Genomic DNA, 27,189 nt, shown 5'->3' on the forward strand with positions numbered 1-27,189 from the left:
ATCGTCCTACAGATAATTTATCTTTGGCTGAAAGAAGAGCTATCCACCATCTTCAAAATAACAACGAAATCATTATCATACCTGCAGAAAAAGGGAATGCAACTGTAGTATTAGAAAGATCTGATTACCATTCCAAGATCAATGGTTTATTAATATCTGATACCTACTCTCTCTTACAAAGTGATCCTACAAGGGAGCTTCATAACCATACCAACAACCTTCTCAGATCTACTTCAGAAATTCCTAGACACACCAGACTATCTCTCCATCCCCTCATTCCCCGTTTGTATGGTCTTCCAAAGATCCACAAGGCCGACACACCTTTAAGACCAATAGTTGAAGGTACTGACTCACCTACTTATAGCCTGTCCAAATACCTTGCCATTCCCTTAAAACATCTCATTGGTAATTCCTCCTCTTATATCAAAAACTCTGAAGATTTCATTTCGAAAACGAAAAATTTAAAACTCGAGGATTCTGACGGAACGGTTAGTTTTGACATTGTCTGTCTTTTTACAAATGTGCCAACAGAAGAAGTACTCATGTTGTTTATTATTTTAACGGTATAATAGTATAATATCCTATTATACCGTTAAAATAATAAACAACATGTTCGACGAACACATAAGTCTGTCCACACGTAGAAGAAGTACTCAATCTACATAACAACAAAGTTTCCAAGAAAATATTTGCTCTATTAATGCACTGCATAAACTCTGGCTATTTCTCTTTTGAAGGAAAAATATATAAACAAACCAGCAGCTTAGCTATGGGCAGCCCATTATCTCCAGTCTTAGCCAATATTTTTCTAGAAGACTTTGAGGAGAGAGCTATTTCAAATGCAACATCAAAACCTAAACTGTGGATGCGATACATAGACGACATCTTCCTTATCTCAGAATATGGTCTAGAGGAGCTACAAACCTTCCGAGATCATTTAAATAATCAAACCAGAACATCAAATTCACGTCAGAACAAGAGAGGAATGGCATCCTCGCTTTTTTGGACTTAAAGTTGACTAGAATGCCTGATTCTTTTAAATTTTCAAAAAACTATTCGTACAGATAGACTGGAATCTTACGACCAATATCCATAAATGCAGTGATGAACTTGAGAGACGTATCGTAGAATCAAAAGAAATAGTTCTGGACCCATCACACATAAACAACAATTTAAGCTACAGTTTGCCTGATGCCCAGAGTGCAGTGATTGAGTTCTGGCGCTCTCGAATCAGTTGCCACTCAACTGACGCTACTCCTGCCACACGGACACCAGTTCAAATATGACTGTTGCTATTCTGACAATAGTTGAAGGTACTGACCTTCAAGACCTTTGAGTACTGACCTTTGAGAAGTCCATGTTTTTTACCTTGTTATTTTTCCAGTTTTTTTGTTATTATTTACACACCGGAAGAAGTCGGTGTTTCCGATGAAACAAGTCGTGTTTTATTAAAGTTTTCTTACCTTTCTCAGTGTTCTTAGGCAGTATAATTATTAATTTTTAAAAAATATATATATCAACAGGGATCTGGATATTTTGATCTAAATGGCGATATCAATAATTATATTATCTTTAATTAAATTATGAAAGTGGCATTTGTAAATGATCTGTTCTTTAAATAAACTGGACAGGTCTGAGGTTTTAATTTTGATTCAAAAATATACAGTATATATATAAAAAAATAATAATAAAACTAGGCATTGAAAATAATATGACTAAGCTCTGAAAGTTGAAATGTTTCTAAAAATAAACAAGTGCTCTCTGAGAAGTTATATTTTCTCAGATATCACCATGGATTTAAAGACCCATCACAGCAGGCCCAACTACCGTTATTCATACAATACATGATAACGTTATTCATACAATACTTAACTTCTCTTAAAACTCATTCACCAATAGAGCCCTTTCAAATGCCTATGGCAACCCATTCATCACTCTAAATGTAGTTTTATAAGGAAATTACAATGTAGATTAATATTAACAATAATAAATTTAATTTCCAACCCTTCCCAACAGTATGGGATTATGAAAACTCAATAACAGGCCTAAATTAATTAGTTCAAATAACAGTGTTCTCTCCATGAAACTTGACCAGATTCACAGAATCTTAGCTACAATTTCTACCAGATCCAAAATTATTAAAACCCCAAAACCACATCCACCTTCCACCTCTCCAGAATTGAGACTGCAACAAAGCTACCACCATTCCATATATCTAAAGGCATATCGAAAAAACTATCTAAAATCCTTAAAAAAAAATTGTAAAAAATGTAATATTAACAACCACTTACAGACCATATATAAAATTGCATTCCTTAAATGTGCCACCAGCCTCCATAGCTCAGCCAGTAAGAGGTAGAGAGGTTTTTTCACCTGGTAACTGAGGTATTTTGTCCTTCAGAACAGGCAAACTGGCCCTGTGAGCATGCATGAATTTACAGCCAGAAGGGTCCATTCAATACTTTTGTTTGTGGATCACAATGAAAACACCAGATCTCATCACCTATAATAATAACTGAATTCATGAACTTTGATTACTTTCAGTACATTCTCTTCATTAATGCATGAAGAACAAACTATACAAAAACCTTTTCTTTTAGTGTAGCACGGTGATCAGCATTCATTTTAGAAATTATGGACTTTACAACTGTGTTATAAATAACTCTTTTAATTTCCCTATATTTTGACCTTCATATTAAGGTCATCATCTGGAGTATATACAAATATACAAGGACAAGTTGGTTACATTTCACACAGTAAGCTAAAGAAACAATGATTTGATCACCGGTTATTCTATTGGCATGACCTCTAGTGAAAAAAAAAATTACAGATAAAATTACAAATTAATTATTTAGAAACTACAATACATCAAAGCTAAATTCTATTTAAGATAACATGATTAAAACATTCTTTCTTATAGATAGTTTTCTTACAGTAACAATGATGTCCTATTTTTAACATTACAACTGTTATTTTAGATTTAGGATTCTGGATTATCTACAGTCCTGTTTATAGTTAACTCTTAGAGAGAGACAGGTTCCGTGGGTAGAATATGTGCCTTCCATATGCTTGGGATTTTTAGACCATCATTATTGTTCAGATTGGGATAGTTGATAAGAATCTCGCAGGCTTCCTTAAATTTGCATTCATACCATGTTTTGGTGTAATGTAAACAACTGCTGCTTTTCCAGTCAATTCTTATGTAAAGTGTTCAGGGCATGATCAGAAAGGCCAGCTTCATTATAGTTATTATATTTAATGTGTCGTTTATGTTCCTTTTGTCTGATAGGAATTGTGCGTCCTGTTTCCCCTATATATGGTATATTACAGGTGCAATAAATACGGTATACTCCAATGTGGGCCAGCAGAGGGAGTGGGTATTTGGATGAGTAAGCTTTTTAATTTTGCAGGAGGTTTAAAGATGGCTTTCAGGTAGTATTCTGTTTATTTTATCTGATGTCCCTTTAATGTAAGGAATGGTTATAGTTTTATTGTAGTCTGGTTTCCTTTGTTTTTTATTGAGATCTTGTAGAGAATTTTGTTGAGAGTATTTTAGCCTGTAACCATTTTTTAGAAAAGTATTGCTGATAACTTAAATTCGTCTTTCAGTGCATGTTCATTGGAGCAGATCTTCAAAGCCCTGTTTTTTAGAGTATTAATGACACCTAGTTTTTGTGTTAAGTGGTAGTAGGAGTTAATGTGTATATATTGGCCAGTATGTGTCGGTTTCCGGTAAACAGTGAAGGAAAGATGCCAGAAGGAAGACGTGTGACAGGTGTATCTAGAAACGGAAGTGTGTTCTGTTTTTCAATCTCAATTGTGAACTGTATGCGTTTGTGTTGTTTGTTTAGGTGGCTAAGGAAAGTGTCTAGCAGCCATGGGGCCAGATTATGAAAACATCGTCAACGTATCTAAGCCAGATTTGGGGTTTTAAAGGAGAGGAATCTAGAGCATGTTACTCAAAATGTTCCATATAAAAGTTAGCAATAGGTGGGGATAATAGCGAGCCCATGGCTGTGCCTGCACTTCAACACTGTACACCACCCAATTTCAAATACCCTGACAAAATACACAGTGAACATTTGCAATATAACTTCAGCAGATGCGATCCATGTGCCATTTCCACCCTTTCTTCTACTTGTGACATAATTACCACAAAATAGTAGAATTCTCTAGTATTTTGTTTTACTGCTTACTCTTCTTTCATGTGCCAATTTCTCCTTCCTCTACATTTCTCAGCTTACTAGCTTAAACCTTATACTCATGCCATTGAGAAGTTTCTGTACTTTCTACCTGCTCATAATCCCTGCTGCATAATCCCATATTCAGCCTTTTCACCATCATTCTATTTATCCTCCTAATCTTAGGAATGCAATTAGATGGTAAAAGTAATAACTGATCTCAAACAAACTCCTATGCATTAGTAATTTCTTTTCCCTTCAATTCATCTTACCATGGCTTGGCTCCTACTCTGTACTTCCACACATCACTTTTGTTTATTGAAGCAAGCCATTTCACATATCAAAAGTGCATAATTATTATTCTCACCAAATGATAGAATCATAATGACTTCATCTATTATAACTATATAAGATGCTATTATTAAATCTATCACTTGTGTTCCACATGTTGTGTAAGGTAGTTGTCCCTAAGCAGCTCAAGGAATTCAATATCCTCATTCACATGTTACTTTGATATTTCCAATTAATGCTTCTGTAAAATTCGCTCCTAAAAGTCAAAATTGCTTCTGTAAAAGATACTGAAGACAGTTCAGTCAGGGGTCCCTCTTGGTTATAATCCCATTAATGACATGATACTTTGTATTAGACTTAATGCTCATCATACCAATGTGTCAATTGTGGTAGTTGATGCACCCCACACAAATAGGCCTCTGAAGAGAGTAAGGAATTCTATCAAAACATACCGACTGTTTTGGACTGCCTACCAAGGAGAGATATACTTTTTCATCTCAGGGGAATTCAATGCAAAAGTAGGAAAGAGTATGAGGTTAGGCCTGATGTGTCATGTTTGGTCTGGGTGAACGTAACACCATAGTGAAAGACTTGAAATATGCCCATATTAACAGATTAGTCATTACCAACACCCACTCCAGGAACACCTGAGATAGATCTATACTTCTAACACTTCTGACATCTAACACTGATAGGTCAAGGCACCAGAGTAATTACATCCTAACTCTCCACTGATGGAAGAAAAGCATCTGTGATGTGCAAACTTGTCCTGGAGAAGATTATGGTGCAGACCAACAGCTAGTAAGAGCCAAAGTGCCAAAGCCAAAGACTCTGAAACTTTCCAAGTCAGGCCCACCCCACTAGACTGGATGTCAGAGTAATCCCTGGTGGGTTCAAGGAAGAAACATCAACTTGGTTGGATGATTTTTTGGCGAGATGCGAGAACTCACTTGAAATGAGTCAAGGTTATGCATAATACAGGATACAGTCAAGAAGTATTTAGGCCAATAGAAAAACTAGGAGATCAATGAATATCTGATTCAACATGGGATCTAATCGAAAGAAGGTGGTTGGAAAAACAAAGAGACACGAGGACTAAAGAATATAAGAGATAACATAGAGAAGTCAGAAGAGCCATCATACAGAACAAGGAAAATTATTATGCAAATAAATGTGAAGAGACAGAGTTCCAGATGTGGAGGCAGAATTATAAAAATGTTTCATTTAGTTTGTGACCTAAAGCACAAGTTTAAGCCCAAACTGAATGTCATCAAAAACAGAAATGGAGCAGTACTAACAGAAAATCTGGGGAAAGAAGAAGAAAAAAAAAAAAAAACAGATGGAAAGAATACTGCAAAGGAACTTTACAACAGAGAGGATAAGGAAAATTAGGAGAAGCTTGGAACCTCCTCCTTAAGCAAGAGCAGTTAAACAAATTAATAACAATAAGTCCCCAGGTGCAGATAGAATTCCAAAAGAGTTAATTAAGGTCACAGGAGATGAGGGCTAAGAGTGTTTCATAGATTGATTACAAGGATATGGGATCATGGACTAGAGACTGGAAGAAGTCAGTTTTCATACCACTACATAAGAAGAGAGATATGAAGGATTGCAAGAACTACAGAACTATTAGTTTAATCTCTCATTCAAGCAAGATTTTATTAAAGATCATTCTAAACAGGATTGAGATTAAAGTTGAGGCAGAGATTCCTGAGGAACAAGCAGGTTTTACAAGTAGGTTGTGGTAATGAAAATAAATGGGTTTTCCTCAACACAATATCAGTTTGCTGAGGACATCATTGGAATTACAGGAATTAGGATAGATGTTATGCTGATCATACAGAACTCCTATGTAAGGAGTTCTGTGTGATCAAGGACAAGGAAAAACTGGGACAAATCCTGACAAAGTTAATGAGATCAGCAGGACTAAGCTCAATCCTAGCAAAAAAAAAAAAAAAAAAAAAAGATGATGGTTCTTAAAGGAAATACAGACAGGGAAGCTCCTGAGAAACAAGTGTATCTTACCCATGCTACCAGCCAAGATGTCTATAGATGTCAAAGTTATCATGGATGCAAAGTGCATATTAAAATTGTAATACCATTGACACTGATATTACATTGAAATATATTACGGATACGAAGTGTATGAGGATGCATATTTGATCCATAATGGCCGATAAGGTGGTTAATGCAAAAAAGAATTTGCATTAAGTTCAAGTACCTGGGATCCATTATTAATGTAAAGAATTGCTGTTCAGAAGATCAGGAATGGCTAAAACAATGATCAGTGACTTGTCTAAAACCTAGAAGGATAGATCTATCCCCACAGGTAGAAACTTGAGGATTCTGAATGGAGCTGTTTTTCCAACAGCAACTTATGGATGTGAGACGTGGAACCTAAAGAAGTCTGGTAGGAAAAGGCTTGCTACTTTTGAGATGTAGTGTTACAGAAGGCTGTTGTGGATATCAGACAAACACAGAAAGGACAGAAAGGATCAGTAGAACTTTAAGGCTCTTTAAGGATATTTAAAGAAGAAAGTTAAAATATTTTTGACACATTGAAAGGATGGAAAGAGGGCTTCTGAAAATAGTAACAGAAGGGGCAGACTGTCAATGGAATAGGTGAATGATCTTCAGAGTGTTGAAGTCTCCAGAAAAGCATACAACAGGAACACCTAGTGAGAATTGCTGTGGCACATCAGTGAGCAACATATGGTATTTGAATGTCCAATGAGTAGATAGAATAAGTCACTGATTATTTGACATTTCAGAATCATTTCCTTCTAAATTCTCAGACCAATAGCAACATTCCAATAAAATATCTAAAATTCCAGCTCATCTTAACTTCATATCAAATGGCTTCTAAAGTTATTATCAATACTTCAGTTTGAGGATGCACAACTCTTCTCGGATTATCAATAATGTTCCTATTCCCATCAATATATAACCTCTGATATCCACATCTCACTGACACCAATGAATAGCAGATCAACTAATTTTTATCAAGACCACAAACTCTGTCCTTTGCATTTTATGAGAAATCCTACTTCTATGGAAGAAAAAAAAATGTACTCAGCTGTAACACATCCCCATTTTTTAATATGTCACAATAAGTTAATAGGAGTTTCATAATATGATTAATGATGCTGTATTATAGATTGGAGATTTTCACTATATTATTTAAGGAAATTATAACGTACTAGGATATACATTAAAATAAATTTTAATATATTTCTATATTTCGGCAACGTCACATTGCTATTTTCAAGAACTTAAGTACATGACACGTGCACACAGGCACAACAAAACAATAAGTGAAGAAGAAGTATGAAGTTATTATTTCTCGTAAAGTCCTGATGGTGCCCTCTAGTGGGCAATGTTGGTATTCTTGGGCGATTGGGCTGGAGGTCTTCTGATGTAGGTTTCCCAAATTTGAGGAAGTCTCATGCAGCCAAATTTGTTGAGGTTTGGATCGTTTCTTAGGGCTGAAGCTGATTCTATGAAAAGCCTTTCATATCTGTATTTGCTACGGTGTATTATCCTGGCTTTCTTCCACCATATTCTATGGCAGGTATCCAGTGCATGGTCAGCAAGACCAGAGTGGCTGTATTAGTGAAAAGGGATGTAGTCCTTGTGTTCTGAAATTCTGATATTTGCTGTCCTGCTTGTTTGGCCAAAGTAGGACAGCTTACAGCTGCAAGGAACCTGGTATACATCAGGTAGGTCAAGGGGGGTGGGACTTTAGTTGAGCGGATAAGGATGCCAATTTTTTATATAGTTTGTAACAAGAAGTTAAGCTATGTTTTTTTAGGATTTTTGTGATTTTTTCCGAGATGCCTTGGATATAGGGTATGGTGATGGACTTAGAGTAATCCTTGTTGTGAGAGGGGGGTTACTGGTTTCAATATTTTTTTTGGGGGGGTAGCCATTGGCTGAGAAAGTGTTGAGAATGTGGTTTAGTTCTGTGGTTAGGGCATTGTCATTTGAACAGATAAGTTTAGCCCTGTTGTGTAGTGTCTTAATGACTCCATATTGTTGCGAGGAGGGGTGGTGGGATTGTTGGTGAATGTATCTGCCTGTATGGGTAGGTTTTCTATACACCGAGAAAACCAAGGTTCCATCAGGCTGGCAGGTGACTAGTGTGTGTCTGAGAAAGGAAGGCAGTTGTTTTTCTTCTTCCAGGGTGAATTTGATTCTGGGGTGTTGGTTGTTTATATGTGTTAGGAAGGAGATGAGTGCATTGGAGCCATGTGGCCAAATAGCGAACACATCATCAACATAGCGAAGCCAAATGGTTGGTTTTTGTGGGGCAGAGTTTAAGGCTTTCTCTTCAAAAGTCTCCATATAAAAGTTGGCCAAGGATGGGGAGAGTGGAGAACCCATGGCTGTCCCCTCTATTTGTTTGTAGAATCTTCCTTGCCAAACAAAATAGCCTGAGTTCATTGTGAACTGAAATAAGGCTGTGATATCGGAAGGAAATTTAGCTTGGATTAGCTCTAAGGATTCTTTGAGTGGGACATTTGTGAATAAGGAGGAGACATCAAACTGACCATTATGTCAGTGTGTTTGAGTGTAAGGTTTTCTATGCTGGCTTTGAAGTGGGCTGAGTTTTTTTTATGTATGAAGGTGTGTTGCCAGTATAGTGCGAGAGAGCTTTGGCCAAATGTTTCGCTAGTTTGTATGTGGGGGAATCAATGCCATTCAATATGGGACGTAATGGCACATTTTCCGTGTGAATTTTTGGGAGACCATAAATATGGGGGGGGGGGGTATGGAGTTATATGGTTGGTGATTTCCACAGGCCAAGAAGTGACCTTCTTAAGGAGCCTGTGGAGTTTTCTAATTTGTGAGTTGGTGGGATTGTACTCGACAGGGAGGTAAGTGGCCCGATCTAACAATAGAGATTTCAGCTTACCTGTGTAATCTTTTTGGTTCAGCAATACTGTGGCATTCCCTTTGTCAGCTTTGGTGATTATTATTTTCTTGTTTTTCTTTAATTCTAGTAGAGATTTAATTTCTTTACTGGGCAAGTTGGTTTTAGGTGGTTTAGCTTTGGTCAGAACACAAGCTACATCCAGTCTAATATCGTTGCCAACGTGGCTTGGAAGATGTCGAATCCCACGTTCAATCCATATCATGATATCCAAACTCTCCAAATTCTCCAAACAGCAATTCCACAAGAATTGCTGTTTGGAGAATATTTCCACATGTGAGAACCAGTGCTTATTTTGTAAAACAATAGGTGCCAGTACTCTTTGTTTGGTATACACCTCTGAATCGAAAAATTAGAATAATCAAAGAAACTGTGTTGAATGATTTGCAATTCTAATTTATTGCATACAAAATAATTATTACCAAATACGAATTAGGATCATCATCTTAATCTCCATACTTTGTAGATTATACAACCATGTAAACACATAAAAATGTAATAGAAATTATAAGAAAACTGTTATTTGAAAACATTCAGAAAATTAGAATAATTTTTAATGTGGTTCAAAATATTAGAATATTTGAAATTTTTCCCAATTGGTTTTGAGGAGAGCATAAAAATAGCATATATTTCAGTAGCTACAGGACTGACTCATGTGTGAGGAATTGTTTGCACGTGAATTTCAGCTAATCATTTGCTAAACATGGGTCAAATGAGTGACATATCGGAAGCTAAGAACCATCATTATTGTTCAGATTGGGGTGGTTGATAATAATCTCACAGGCTTCCTTGAATTTCCATTCATACCATGTTTTCTACATCACACTAAAACATGGTACGAACAGAATTTTCAAGGAAGCCTGTGAGATTATTATCAACCATCCCAATCTGAACAATAATGAGTCTAAAAATCCCAAACATATGGAAGGTATATATTCGACCCACGGAACCTTCCTCACTAAGAACAACTATAAACAGGACTGTATAAAAATCCAGTATTGTAAATCAAAAATAAGAATTGTATACTAAAAATAGAACACCAATTGTTTCTGAAAGAAAACCATCTGAAAGAATGTTTATATATATATATATATATATATATATATATATATATATATATTTTATATATTTTTTTTTCACCAGAGGTCACGCCAATAGAATAACATGTGATCAAATCGTTGTTTCTCTAGCTTACAGTTAATGATGTAACTCAGCTTGTCCTGTATATTTATGTATGCTCCAGATGATGATCTTGATGTGAAGATCAAAATGTTGGGATAATAAAAAAGTTTTTTTAACACGGTTGCAAATTCCATAAAATTTTTAAAATGAATGCTGATCACCGTGTAACCCTAAAAGAAAGGACACTTCATACTCTAATGGAGAAGTTGTACCAGAGGAAGTAGGGGAAACAAGAGATCTGGGGTTGATGATTGATAGAAACTTGAAATTCAGGGGACATATTGCAAAGGTGGTGAAGGTAGCACGGAGGACTGCTGCAATACTGAGAAGGATGCTGACCTGCAGAGATAAAAGAGTTATCATTCCACTGTATAAGACACTGATCAGACCACACTTAGGCTACTGTTCTCAGATTTGGTCCCCAGGATTTGAAGGGGATAAATTAACTGTGGAAAGGGTACAGAGGCAGATAACAAAGATGGTTTCAGGAATGTATAATGTTAGTTATGAGGATCGGCTGAAGGAATGTGGACTGCAGAGTTTGGTAGATAGAAGAAGAGGTGATATGATTGAGACTTTTAAACTGTTGAGAGGTGGTTACAGAGTTGACACTGGGGAGGTCTTTTGCTTGGTTGAACAGCAGGAAGGAGTGATGACAAATGGCTATCCCTGGAAGTTATGAAAGGAAGCTGTGAGCATGAGGGTGAGGAGTGGTTTCTTTGCATGGAGGGTGGTTGAACCATGGAATGCATCGCCTGAATAGTGGTCAGAGCAAGAACGGTCAATGAGTTTAAGGAGTGGTATGATAGACTTTGTGTTTCCTAGGAGGGACCTCCCGCGATGAGTCCTGATAGACTTTGTGTTTCCTAGGAAGGACCTCCCTCGGTGAGTCTTTTGACTCTATGGAGGTCTGAATAATAATAATATATCTTGCAAGGTAGAGTGGTAGTGTGAAGGACACCTTACTATGACTTCTCAGTTCCTTAGGTCTCGAGTTGGAGCTAGATTTGGAACACAGGATACTGTTGCAGCTTAGGCCTCTTTTGGTCCTACATCTGGAACTATAGTATGTAGCACTATTTTCAATGTAAAATTAGAAAAATAAAAAAATCTCCAAGTGGCAATCTCCCAATATACTCAACAAAAATTATCTACCACCTAAAATACTGCTAAGTATTACAGAATATATTCCTAATAACTTAGAAAATATGAATTATATTATTTCTATTATAAAAAAATTATACATTATTACTAACTAGATATACCTTTCACAATGGGTTTTCTCCATGTAACCACAACGGAATATGACAAACAATGACCTGGACAATAACTAAATGACTGAGAACTTGGTCCTGACTGAAGAAATTAGGATAGTCGGCAATATTTCTTGCAGATGAAATGAGAATGAGAAATCAGTTTCTGTATAAACTGAAACATTAATCCACAGGAAAAACAAACCAATCCAATGAAAAAAAACAAAAAAAACTCTGCAATGCAGTGGAGTGGGAGAAGAAAAAGGTTGAAGTGGATTTGAGGAAAGTTTTCAGAGACCAAGAAGATGAAGAATTTTGTTATATTACTATTGTTGTTGTTATTATTTTACACTTTTATTCATAGAATGTGACAAAAGCTTCGTACACATAGCCGACAAACAATTCGATGTTGTAGAATACTAATATTGACAAAACAGAAAATAGTAGCAACCATAAAATACAAAGTTGCAGATTATCATTATTTCATGGCCCTAAAGCTGCATAGTAATCACAATCCTTACAATGTTCAGAACCTGAAAAGAAGTTTGAAAAAATAATTAACGAGGAACTGCTAACCAAGATATAAGGGGAAAAAACTCCAAAAGAAATTATATAATAAAAAAATTGGAATGTGACTTATCGTGACCTGCAGGAAATGGATGAGATTCAAGATTTGGGAGTGATGGTTGACAGTAGACTGAAGTAAAGAGGGCATAGGGATATCGTGTTCTCTTTTTAAAGATTGCTAATAGGATCCAGGCAAACCTGAACAATTTTAATACAGAAATTAGTTTTATCCTCTATAACATTCAGGTCACATGTATTGTATCTGACAATAAAGAAATAATAGTTAATTTGATCAGTATTGTTTCAAATGTGAACAAATAAATATTTAGCAATATTTTCAATGTAACACTAAATTTGCTGATCAAGATTTTGAGGAAACGATACCAATGGGGTCAGGAGAAAATGCCAGCAAATTTAGTAATACAGAAAACAACACAAACTGCTTTTATATACAGCAATCACAATATGGACTCATGAAATTATGAATTATGCATTTTTTGGGGGGGAGGGGGTATAAGATTTGAGAAACTCAAATATATTAATTAATTTTCTATGTAAATATATTTGTTATAAGTTTTTTTCTGTGATAAATGTTTTCTGTCTTACTGTCTTTTATTCATGACAGATAAAATTTTCCTACAAATTATGATATTGTAGAAAAATATTATACTTCAGTGCTATTATTTCTCTCTCCAAACATATTTTAGAAAGATGATGAAAACCCCAGTGACCAACATTATTTTATTATTATTATTTTCATTATTATTTGACATGTCCAGGGAGTCCTAAGACTCATCAAGGGAGGGTACCTAATCTACAACTCTCCGTCTCCACCACTCAAACCGCCTCATCTACACCAACGCCATCTACTGTCCACTATCACCATGATTATTTTCACATACAATCACAAACATCCATGCCCACGGTAGGAATCAAACCGGCAGCCTTATGGCTGGAGAGTGGATACGCTAACCACTAGGCCAACCAGGCCGGCGGAGAATACAAATTGGAGAATGCAAATTATGGAGAATACAAATTATTATTATCTGTGGCCTCCAGGAAGTCAAGGGCTCATCGAGGGAAGTTATAAATCACCCAAACCAACTATCATACCTTCCCTTAAATTCATTCACATTAGTTCCACTCACTCACTGCTCTCTGAGAGAAAAACCTAGCTCATACCCCCCTTTCTTGACTGTGAATACTCTTAACTTCCATGAGTGTCCCCGTGTTCTGTCCCCCACCTTCCGTATAATGAAAAATTTCATCAGTCGATATCCTTTAACACCCATTCAAAAGTTTATAGTCCTCTATCATATCACCACCTCTTTCTCCTGTTAATCTGCAATCCACATACTCGCAATCTCGCCTCCTAATCTAAATCCCATAATCTGGATATAATCTTTGCATCCTTTCCACAGCTTCTTTATCCCCTTGGAACCCGGGAGATCAAATCTGTGCACAACAATCTAGGTATGGTCTTATCAAAGCCTAAAGAAGCAAAATGACTTCCTTATCATTACATGTCAAGGTTCGCTTCAACATCGCAATTATCCTCTAAGCTGTAATAGCAATTTTTGCTGACCTTTAAATTCCTATCCACCAATACGCCAAAATCTCTTGCCTCTTCAAGTTTCTTGTAGCATAACCATGCTAATACAATATGCCGCTGGAACTCCACACACATATATACACATCATGTTAAAATTAACATAGTTAGAAAGGAATAAGAATAAAGTCAAAGAGGAAAAGAGATGGTAGTTGGGGGCATGGTAGTAGCTTGAGGTGGAGAGGAATGAGTAATATCACGACAAACTAAAAACTATATGGAGAAAACAAATAACATCAGCTTCTCTGAGTTTACCTGAACTGCCATCATCACATATTAACGTACTTTCCTCCACTTGATTGAAAATCAGTATTCCACAAACTAAAAATGCATTTCCATGATCCAATGAGTTTGGCAGATTTGCCTTCTCTAATGTGTGCTGTGACTCAATTGGAAATGTCACCTGATTATGTTATGTATGTTTATTAGCTACCTTTCCACAATTTGATCTAGACTGGCAACTCATGACTTATTTGATCAATGATATATGACTGCATAATATTAAAAACGTGATATTAAAGTTTTACAAACACAACGGTTATTAAAAAGTAGTAAAAGAAATCGGGTTCATAATTCTGCCTTATAACAAATACACTAATTCCTTACAAATAGCTTAACCTGTCATTATCGAATTTCAGTTTAATAAATAATCATTACGGAGTATCCGGTCTACAAATAATAATTAAAAGATGCTAAATTGGTAACACACATAGGGAAAAAAAAAAACCGGAAAGCTACCAACAGTTAACAAAGCAAAAGAAACGAGTGCAGCTTTAATATACCAGTGCACACAGTTAATATATTTTATAATATTGTTAGTTATGATCGCGCATACACATGCTTTTGGTCGGAATTAATTTTGTCACTTAATGTAACGAACTGTGTAATAAAATGGGTCTTCAAAATGAATTCTAGAAGTCGATGAAGTACCATTATATAACAACTTTTAAATTACCATTTCTAACTTACTTTAGTCTGTTCCTTTTTCTTTAAATGCTGCCAACATGAAAGAATAACAAGTGACAAAATGGCAGTAAACAAAAAAAAATTATATTTTGTACCTTACAATCATTCCCCTAAACGATAATTTAAACATACAGTTACAAAACGTAAACACACAAGAACATTATAAAATTTAATTGCTAAAACGCAAACATCATCTCACTAAGAAAGACTGAAAAAATAATAATAATAATAAGCAGCCTCAAAGGATGAAAATCAGTTTTCTGTTTCCGTTTTTTCGTACTGAAGGTCAGTGAAGACTGAATTTTGCAATGCTATGTACAAAAATATATGGAATTCTAAGAGACTGTAATAGCAACACACTTATTGCGACAACGAATATTTAAATAGATGCCCTTTTTGATTAACATGATGGAATTATATTTAAATGATATGATTTAAAAAATAAATTGCCACAGAAGATAAAGCATTTAATTTTATTGTTACTGCCATTTTGCTAAAGAATTTTGAATGAAGATCTCTTTTCACCGATCATCTGCCATTATGAACACAAGTGACGTAACAACCATATAATAATCTCTAACCAGAGGCTCCTATTTAGTTTGCTTGTAAGTAGCACATGTAACCTATATTTAAGTATATATATATATAGCCTACATGTGTGTATATATATAAATTCAACATAAAATTTGGAAACGTTATGTGGATGACGTTTTCCTCATTTGGAGCCATGGATTTCCTGGAACATCTCAATAGTCGACATCCAAGTATAAAGATCACAGCAGAGCTTGAAAGTGATAGTTCCCTACCCTTCCTAGATGTGAAACTGACCTGGTCTTCTGGTAAACTTAAAATTTCGATGTATGGAAAGCCTACACATACCAACAGACTTCTTCATAATCAGTTCCATCACTTCCCTCCCCAAAAACTTGGAACAATTTCTACCTTGGGAAATAGAGCTCACTCTCTTCTTCATCATCATCATCATCATCATACGTATCAAGGATTTAGGCCTAGTATGGCCTGTTCCGGCCTTAGAAGTCATCGTTGAATCGTTTAAGAGGACGTCCTGGTTTTCTTTTTCCTAATGGCCTGTACTTTAAGGCTTGTTTTGATAATCTTTCTGTTTTCATTCTTTGAACGTGTTCCATCCATTTATGTTTATATTTTTTTCAATTACTGGTTCTTGGTTTAATTCTTTCATAATATCTTCGTTTCTTTTGTGATCAAATAGGGTATACTTTGCCGTTTTTCTCATAAACTTCATTTCTGCTGTTGTTAATCTTTATTTGTCATTTTGTTTATTGTCCAGATTTCGCTTCCATACATTAAGACCGGTAGGGCTAAAGTATTGTATACTTTCAGCCTGGTTTGTTTTTGAACTAGGTTTGGTTTAAATATAGAGTTAATTACAGCTAACGCCTTTTTTATTCCCGTATACGGGAGTAGGCGAGGCCATTTAGCCCTATCTAACTTTTGGAGACTGAGTGGGCAATTAATCCTGTTATTTTTAAATATTTTGCAATTTTTATGTTTATACCTTTTTCATTTTCATAAGTGATCATACATCCTAGGTAGTTAAATGAATTCACCTGTTCTAAGATCTTGTTATATATTACTATTTTAGTTCTTGCTGGATCTTGTCCTTTAAAGGCCATAGTTTTTTTGATTTTTCCGTTGATATTATCATACCATAATCTTTGGATATCTCATTTAGATTTAAAATAGCTTTCTGTAAGTTATCTTCAGAATTGATAATTATTATTTGGTCGTCTGCAAAGAGGAGAGTGTTTAAGTTAACTGTAGGTGAAAGTTTAATTCCTTGATGTAAATTTTTACTCCATTTTATTATTATTTCATTTAAGTAGATATTAAAAAGAGTTGCTGAGAGGGGACATCCCTGTCGGACCCCTTGGTTTATCTCTCTTGTATATGATAGCTCATGATTTAATCTTATTTGTATTTGATTATTTTCATATAAGCCCTGTGTAGCTCAGTGGATGTGGCGTTTGCACACCACCGCGCTAGGTCGCACGAAGGAAGTCTTGGTTTCGAGTCTAGTCGGCGACTAGAGGAAATTTTTCTAAGCCTTTTTTCGACCGGTTCCCGAGTTAGTCGATCTCTGGCACGGGCAAGCAGGTTTTTCCTCCCGGAAACTCGGGTTTTTCGTCCTGTAAACTCAAGAAAATCGACCGTAGAACCCACATTATTTCAGACATTAAATATATTGTGTTAGGGTTCGAGACCACGAGATGGCGGCACATTTGAGCCGTCTCTCTTCACTGCGTACCGCTTAATTAGTGATAGCCTTGGGCCATCTGTCTCTGATTGGGTACCAGTGGAGATTGAACTGCCCACTCAGTCTCCAAAAGTTAGATAGGGCTAAATGGCCTCGCCTACTCGCGTATATACGGGAATAAAAAGGCGTTAGCTGATTTATTTTCATATATACTTGTGACAGCTTTTAAGATATTATTTGGTATTTGTCTTTCTTTTAATATGTTAAATAATATGTTTCTTTTAACTTTCTCAAATGCTTTTTCAAAGTCAATAAATGCAATATGTGTTTCTAAATTATATTCTCTTCTTTTCTCTATTATTAATTTTAGGCAGAAGGCTGGGTCTATACATGATCGTCCTTTTCTAAATCCATTTTGTACCTGTAGAATAAAGTTTTCGGAATATTTCATTAGTTTGTTATTGAAGATTCTGCTGTATATTTTGTAACATGAATTTAGTATACTGATACCTCTATAGTTTTTAGGGTCATCTCTATTACCTTGCTTAAAGATAGGAATCACAATTGCTTTTTTCCATTCTGTTGGCGGGATACCAGTTGAGTAAATTTTATTTAAAAATAATAAGAGTCTTCCTTTGAATCTTGTTCCTGCGTATTCATATAGTTCTGAACCTAGCTTATCTTCTCCAGGTGATTTTCCGTTTCTTGTTTCTTTCAGGCTGATTTCTAATTCTTCTTCAGTTATTTCCTTTTTATTTTCGTTAATTGTTTGCCAGTTGTCTTTTATAAAATATTTGTCGGTCCACAGTTCTGTGTAGTAATTTAGAAATTCTTCTAATTTCAATTCAGTGTTTAATTTTATGTTTTCTTTGGTATCTGCATTTAGGTGTTTCAAAATCTTATATACATTGGGTCTTATTTTATATAAATCATGTTCTAAATTAGAAACAAATTTATTCCATGATTTTCTATGTCTTTTTCTGACTTCTCTTTTAGCTATGGCTCTTATTCTTTTATATTCTATTTCATCTTCTAATCATTTACTGCTTAACCATTTCTGATAGGCTTCTTTTTTCTTTTTGATTATTTTTTTGATTGTATCATCCCACATTTTCATCAGGTATCTTTTATTGAATTTTTTGGTCTTTTCTAAGCTTTCATTTGCTGCTGCATTTAGTATCGTTTTTATATTAAGCCATTCTATTTCTTCATTTTGTTTTATTTTATCTAGATACTGGTTAATTCTTTGTTCATATAGCCATTGTACATTTGTGTCATTCAATAGTCTAGTTTTATAAACAAATGTTTCAATTTTTCTTTCTGTTCTTGTTACTTGTAGCCATTTAGGTGGTAATCTTAATTTTGTTTTAACAAGGAAGTAGTCACTGCTTATTTCATATCCTCTGTGAACTCTAACATCTAGTGAAAATTTTGATGTCTTTTCATTTAATATGAAGGAATCTAATATTGATTTCCATCCTCTTGCTGCCCAAGTATATTTATGTATGTCTTTATGTTTATAGAAAGAATTCATTATTTTTAGGTTATTATAAACTACAAAGTCAATCAATTTTTTACCATTTCTGTTTAGCGTGTGTTCTCCATGTATTCCTATATTATTATTAATTTTCGTGTTTCCAATTCTTGCATTTAAGTCTCCTGTTAAAATTATGTAATCATTTTTATTTATTTTATTATATATGTTTTGTAGCTGATTATAAAAATCAATATTATCCTGTTCTCTTCCTTCTTCTGGGGCATATAAACCAATTATTGTTAAATAGCCTCTATCTATTTTTATTCTAGCTTCTGTTATTCTTTCATTCCATAATTTATAATGTTTTAACTGTTTTGAAAGGGAGTTATGAATCAAAATCATGACTCCTGCTTGTTCTCTTTGGTCTCTGTCGACTCCACTGTATATCACATTAAAATTTTCAGTTCCCATAGTTCCTTTTAATTTCTTTTTTGTTTCAGTGATTACTGCTATTTTAAAATTTCTTTCATTTAATAACTGGTCTAATTCTATTTCTTTATATGCTATTCCTCTTACATTCCAGTTTGCTATGTGTATTATATTTTGTCGTTTCCATTTTCGTTTTCCCTTTTCCATTCCATGGTCATTTCCCATAGATTCAATCCGATTATGTTTTTCTGTCAACTTACAAGTATGGTTATGTTCTCTCTCTTCTTGATGACCCAAATGAACTTCAAAAAGAAATCAACTATCTCAAAACTACTTTCGAACTTAATGGATATTCAAAAAAGAATTATTGAAAAATTCCTTCTTAATCCTCCTTTTCATCATACAGAAGAAATAAATACATTTAAGGGCAATATATCTATTCCTTACATAAGTTCAATTTCATAAAAATTAGCCAAGGTTCTAAGAAAATAAAATATCAGAACTTTGTTCACTCCACTTCCAAAAATCCGCTCCTTAATAAGCCACCCAAAACCTTGTCGTCATCATCTTAAATTTCCTGGTGTGTACAAAATTTGGTGTGATTGTGATATTCCTTATTTTTTACCAGACAGACAAATCTATTGAATTACGCATGGAGGAACACATGAGGGATATTGCTTACAAGAGAGAGCGAGCCAGTGCCTTAGCAAGCCATATCCTTTTCTCGGCTTTCTTTGTTCTACCCTGAACATCTAAATTATAATTTGAGCTACAACCTCCCAGATAGTCATTCAGTTGTAATCATGTACTGGCGTTCACGTGATGCTACAAGCACCCACTCTCTTAACAATGCAGCAAACGAAATAATACAACTACAACGTTTTCATACTAATTATGTATAGAGACTCACTATGTTGTTCATAGTTTTTTTAACCTTTAGTGTTTAGTGTATTTTCTTTTATAATGTCACCTGATGAAGGCTGTTAAAAGCCAAAACTTTTCATGTTTTATTATTAAACCCCCTTTTACCTAACTCTCGATTTAAGTCATTCAACTCATTTATATATATATAGAAAAAAAACACAACTAGTTTCGTATTTTTACAGCCTTCATCAGGTATCTTTTTAGGAAGAGAAAACAATAATAAAAACAGAAGATTTTAAAAATCTGAGAAGCACAGATAAATTGCAGTACAAAATTGAAATATAAAACCTTGTATTAACATTCAAGTTGTTCTATTTTACGTGCCATTGTTTGTTGTATGCGTGGTAGCAGACTCTCGAGAACGCCAGTACTGAATAACAGCAGTATGGCTATCAGGGATGTTATATCTTAAATTGTTATTTAAATGTTCAGGATTAAGGACGATCTCTGTGGATTCCACTATCTTTCTTTCAAATTCATCATGACAGCGGAAAATATTTTCAGATCTATCCCAGGAAATTGAGTGACCTTGAAAATCATCATGATGATTGGTAGAGAAGAGAATATAGCTGGACAAGGCACTGACATGTGATCTTTTATAGGAGATGTCTCTTTTATGCTCCTCCATACGAAGTTCAATAGACTTATTAGTCTGACCATAACAAGGAACATTACAGACACATCATAGTTTATATACGCCAGGATATTTCAGATTGTGATGCTTACGCTTAGGATGACTTATAAGATACCGGATTTTTCGAAGTGTAGTGAACGACGTCCTGATGATGTACTTCTTAAGTACTTTAGCCAATTTTTGGGAGACAGCACTGATGTATGGGATTGAGATGCTACCTTTAAAATTAGTAGTTTCTGTATTGCGGTGCTTAGGAGGATTTACAAGAAATTTAATAATGTTTTTTTTATAATATCCATTCTGTTCAAAGACATGTGAGAGGTGATTATTTTCTTTTTGAAGTTCATCTGGACCGTTTAAAAGAGAGTGTGCTCTGTTTCCCAAGGTTGAAATAGTTCCGAGGTTTTGGTGGAAAATGATGAGAAATATTGTGCAAATACCTATTAGTATGCGTTGGTTTTCTGTACATGGAGATTCTAAATTTTCCAGAGAAACGTGATAATTTTATATCCAGGAATGGTACGCAGTTTTCATGTTCTAGTTATGCTGTGAATTTTATATTTGGATGTTGCTTATTGAGATGATGAAGAAACTCCATGAGAGAATTTTTCCCGTGACTCCATATAATAAAAATGTCATCTCCATAACGCTTCCAAACTTTTGGTTTGGAAGCGTTAAGATGGACAGTGGTTGAGAATTTGAAATGGAATAAGGGATGAAAGTCTTCATTCCTCTGAATATGATTTCTGTTATTCGATTTTAGTAGGTGTTTGAATTAGAAAAACTGAAGCAGTACTCTGAACATGAGAAGGAGAAATAGAAGTCACGACGGACCTCCCAATTAGCATTCTTTTAATCCTTAAGGACACGAGACTGTGAACTAGTGGGAAAAGGTTGTTTAGTGACAAAAGAGACTTGTTTGATGTTGTGGGCCTAGTTACCAAGAGGAGAAACGACAATCACAGTATACCTAAAAGTGGAGCTTGTTAGGAAGAGGCCAGGTGTGTTGGCAAATTGGAGGGGTTATAGGGTATTCTTGTAGAAAGACTGATGATCTGAGGAAATTTAATCAGATAAAAAAATCAGCTAACCCCTTTTTATTCCCATATACAGGGAGCAGGCGAGGACGTTTAGCCCTATCTAACTTTTGGAGACTGAGTGGGCAGTTCAATCCCCACTGGTACCCAATCAGAGATAGCTGGCCCAAGGCTATCACTAATTAAGCGGCATGCAGTGAAGAGAGACGGCTCAACAAATGCCGCCATCAAGTGGTCCCTAACCCTAACACTCGTATTTAACGTTTGAAATAATGTGGGTTCTACGGTCGATTTTCTTGAGTTTACGGGACGAAAACTCCGAGCTTCCGGGAGAAAAAATCCGCTTACCCGTGTCAGAGATCGACTAACTCGGGAACGGGTCGAAAAAAGGCTTAAAAAATTTCTTCTACTCAGTGACTAGATACGAAACCGAGAAGTCTTCGTTTGTGAGGTCAAGCCCCGTGGCGTGTAAAGCCACATCCACTGACCTACACAGGCTCTTTAATAAAGTAAGCTAGAGAAAAGGAGATCATATTAATACAATCATAAGGAAAATACAGTATATGTAGAGTACTGTATTATATTTATCTGTAAGTGGTTGTGTGCATAAATTTTGAAAACTTTTAATTTTTATAATAGAAATTGGGGCCTGTGTAGCTCAGTGACAGTGGCGCTTGGTCGCTCGAAATTAGACTTAATTTCGAATCTAGTCGCCGACTACAGGAACTTTTTCTAAGCCTTTCTTCGACCGGTTCCCGAGTTAGTCGATCACTGGCACGGGAAAGCCGGTTTTTCTTCCAGGAAACTCGGGTTTTCACCCCGTAAACTCAAGAAAATCGACCGTAGTACCTACATTACTTCAGACAGTAAAATATCTTGTTAGGGTTAGCTATCAAAAGATGGCAGCACTTGTTTGCCAGCCTCTTCATCGGTGGCAGCTATAATTAGTGATATAGACATGGGTCAGCTATCTGTAACTGAATATCGGTGTTGATTGAACTGCCCACTCATTCTCCAAAAACTAGATAGGGTATAAACGCCTCGTCTACTCCCTATAAGGAAATAAAAGGCGTTAGCTATTTTATTTATTTTATATTTTAATAATTATAAATTAATAATAATAAAAATTGAATGGAATATTTTCTATTAAATTAAATGTAAATTGCCAAATGAAAATGAAATCAGCCTTAATGAATGATTAATATAAATAAATTACTTTCCTCATGCTTTAAACAGTTTGATTTTATATATATTGAACAGTAGTTACGAATATATAAAATAGCACAAGAACTTTAGATATTCTGTATACCAAGGCGGATGTTCTAGGTGTGCAGTGCTCATCAACCAAGTAGAAATATCACCATTATATTTTTGGATTTATTCCTGTTCAGGACTCCCCTAATGATTTCCAGATTCCTAAAAGTAAACACAATATACTAACGCTTTCATCATATTCGCGATAATAGTCCGGGTGTACGTTTAAAATACATAAACCTGTGAGCTATTTAAAAAGATGTTCAGATGTTCGGAAATTCTTAGTGTTCCAGTACTTTTAAACCGTTCAGAAGGCGAGGCAAGGGTGAGCTCTGAGATAATCGTACCTAGAGGATGTGATTGGTTATTGTGTCAACCAATACAATTCAACGTTGTCATTAGCCATGAGTTGATGTTTTTTGTTTTCTGAGCTTCACCTGTTTTGCGTGCGTGAAGTGTGAGTTAGGTAGTATGCAATTTTTTATATATAATACAGACAAGTTTTTAAAATATAATTTTCGACAAATTTATAACTTTTTTGCCCATATTTACAATGGGAAATAGTATTGTTTTTGAAGTAGATAAGCCTCTTCTTCGAATTGGTAGAGCCTCTGCTACTAATGGGTCACGAAAAAAGTTGAAATATTGGGCGCAGTTAGTATTTGGAAGGGATTTAATCGTTCGATGCTGTTGACACACTCAAACTCGATGAGTCTTTTGACTTCCTGCAGGGGTTACATAAATATTAATAATAATAATAATGATAATCAAATAAACCAACCAAGTAGAACATTCGCTTTCATTATTGTTTTCTAATATACGATATCTTAAACCATATATATTGTCCACCACTCAGCACAGATTTGGTTACAATCAGTTGATAAAATAAAGTATAATAATAAAGTACAATTAATTTCATTAGACCAATTAATATGATCACTGATGTGCTATACCTTCTTAAAACTTTTATAAATTATAAAAATGCAATCATACGGTCAAATAATCAGAGATAGCTGATTTGGGCAAGCGGTTAGTAGATTTTTTTGATTTTTGATATACAGAATATACATATATATGATAAGCTAACGCCTTTTATTCCCTTATAGCATCGGTTCCCAACCAGTGGTACATATACTCCCGGGGGTTCATGTTGGGGCCGTTCAGGGGTACACGAAAAATAATCAGTAATGGCATAAAAACAAGTAAAGTAAACAAAATGAAAAACCTTAGTTACGGAAGAATAAATGTTAACTTTGAATCACCGATATTTTAAAAACAAGGAATATACAATTTATAGAAATGGGTTTAAACGGGGTAGACAAGTGCAAAGAGGTTGGGAACCACTGCCTTATAGGAATAAGGCAAGGTCTTAAACCCATGTGTAGCTTTTGGACACTGAGTGGGCTGTTCAATCTCCACCAGTAATCAATCAGTGATAGCTGGTCCACATCTATCACTTATTATTATTATTACTAAAAAAAACCAACTAACGCCTTTTATTCCCTAATAGGGAGTAGGCGAGGCCTTTATACCCTATCTAGCTTTTGGAGACTGAGTGGGCAGTTCAATCTCCACCGGTAGCCAATCAGAGATAGCTGGCCCATGTCTATCATTAATTATAGCAGCCGCCGATGAAGAGGCTGGCAAACAAGTGCAGCCATCTCTTGAAACCTAACCCTAACAAGATATGTCACTGTCTGAAATAATGTGTCGAATACGGTCGATTTTCTTGAGTTTACGGGACGAAAAACCCGAGTTTCCGGGAGGAAAAAACCCGCTTGCCTGTGCCAGAGATTGACTAACTCAGGAACCGGTCAAAAATAGGTCTAGAAAAAGTTACTCCAGTCAGAAACTAGACTAGAACCTAGGTCTAAATTCAAGCGGCCAAGTGCAGAGGACACAAGCGCCACTTCCACTGAGCTGCACAGGCATCATCATCATCATCATCATCATCATCAGTATTATTATTATTATTATTATAAATACAATTTTATAAATACAGGTCAGTTTACAATAAAAACATTTATTCAAACCTACCAGTTTCGCCAGCAAACTGTCTGGCTTTTTCAAGGCATTACGGAGATATGGAAGTTAGTAAATGCAAATTAAAAGGAATATAAAAAACATTGTAAACCAAACTAGTAGCTATGGTTACACGTTTTGCGTGACAGAAATGACTTATTGTTCTTATTCATTATCACACATGCGTGTTTGTTGTAGACTTGTAATGTGATCACTGGCTAGCTGTAGTTCAGATTGATTGAGAGAGTGGATCGAGTTTTTCCACGAACTGTCTAGAATTACACCCTGATTTCTGTTGAGGTTTCCGCCGGTTATTAGTTCTTTTTGTCTAATTTCTAAACTTCGTGAAGTTTGTCCGATGTAGGCAGGACCACAGGAGCAGGGAATGTAATATATTGGATATATGTAGAACAGAACTTTATCTTTTGGAGATCCTAAAACTTGTCTGTTGTTGGTGGTTGGTTTGAAGACCATTCTGATGTTGTATGCTCTTAGTATTCTTGCTATTTGAAAAGAAACTGACTTGATGAAAGGTATCACTACAGTAGAAAAGAGTTGATGGTGGGATTCTTCTTGTCTGGGGTTGTCATTGTATAGATCTTGCCTACATCGGACCAACTTCGCGAAGTTTAGAAATTAGACAAAAAGAACATGTTGGTGATGTAAACCACAACAGAAGCATCTCTTCCGGCTTAGCATATCATTTCTGCACATCTAACCGCACGATAGATTGGCAAAACAGCTCCATGCCATATCTCGATGACGACTACAGACATCGTGTATTTAAGGAAGATACAATAGTACTAATAACCGGCGGAAACCTCAACAGAAATCAGGGTGTAATTCTAAACAGTTCGTGGAAAAACTTAATCCTCTCTCTCAATCAATCTGAACTACAGCTAGCCAGTAATCACATTATAAGTCAACAACAAACACGCATGCGTGATAATGAATAAGAACAATAAGTCATCTCTGTCACGCGAAACGTGCAACCATAGCTACTAGTTTGGTTCACAACGTTTATGTTCCTTTTAATTTGCATTTACTAACTTTCATATCTCCGTAATGCCTTGAAAAAGCCAGACACTTTGCTGGCGAAACTGCTAGGTTTCAATAAATGATTTATTGTAAACTGGTCTGTATTAATAAAATTGTATTTCTATTATAAATCGACCAAAAATGTATAATTTAAATATTATTATTTTTTTTTATTATCTCGGGCAACTCCAAGGAGTCGACAGACTCATCGAGGGACGCCATAAAATCATATCAAGAGCAACTATTCGACATTCACACAGTATCTATCATACCTCGCCTTGAATTCATTCACGGTCATAGCACCCACAACAGACTATGGCAGCTTATTCCGCTCATTCACCACTCTACAAATAAAAAAACATAGTTCTAACACCCATTGTAACTACACTCTTGCCCAGCTTCCATGTATGGCCCCTAGTCCTCCCACCACCAATCCTATTCTCAAAAATATCTTCTGGATTAATCCTATAGAAACCCTTCAGTAATTTGAATGTCTCAATCATATCACCCCTTTCCCGCCTATCAACCAATTTTTGCAACCCACAAATCTTCAACCTGTTCTCATTAAGTTCATTCCACAGACCTGCTATCATCTTAGTCTCTCTTCTCTGGATCCTCTCCACCTTCTCCACATCAAGAAGAAACCCTGGCGCCCATATCTGGGAAATATAGGCGGGCAGTTGAAGAGACCTACAATCAAGTACTACCATCTCTTGGTACCTAATCTGAACAGGTTATGTTACAGTAGACTGGGAGAAAACCAGAGTTTCCGGGAAAACTATTTCTGGTACCTAATCTGAACAGCTTAGGTACCAAGAGATGGTAGTACTTGATTGCCGGTCTCTTCAACTGCCCGCCTATATTGCCCAGATATGGGCAATATAGGCGGGTAGTTGAAGCTTGACCAGACAAGTCAGTCAAGTTTAAAACTTGACTGACTTGTCTGTTTGCTTATTTGGGAAATGGAGTAAAAAACCAGGTTTATATTTAAAATAACTTGGTATATTTAACATATTTTATACGCAAGGTAAAAATCTTTCTATATATATATATATATATATATATATATATATATATATATATATATATATATATATATATATATATATATATATATATATATATATATATATATAAGGTCACTACCCAGACCGGT

General features: G+C 35.4%; 1 protein-coding gene across 1 annotated transcript in view; it reads right to left on the minus strand.

Moving 5' to 3' along the window:
• The window catches only part of trbd (ubiquitin thioesterase trabid), a 320,379-nt gene extending 304,866 nt beyond the window's left edge, over positions 1-15,513 (minus strand). Inside the window, exon 1 of the mRNA XM_090393330.1 lies at positions 14,986-15,513. The gene's annotated coding sequence lies outside the window, so the exon portion shown is untranslated. The remainder of the gene's footprint in view (positions 1-14,985) is intronic.
• Between the last annotated feature and the right edge of the window lie 11,676 nt (positions 15,514-27,189).

This window comes from Typopeltis vanoorti, chromosome 5, assembly GCF_054136105.1.
Source record: "Typopeltis vanoorti isolate ZY-2024b chromosome 5, IOZ_Tvanoo_1.0, whole genome shotgun sequence".
Lineage (NCBI taxonomy): Eukaryota > Metazoa > Arthropoda > Arachnida > Uropygi > Thelyphonidae > Typopeltis > Typopeltis vanoorti.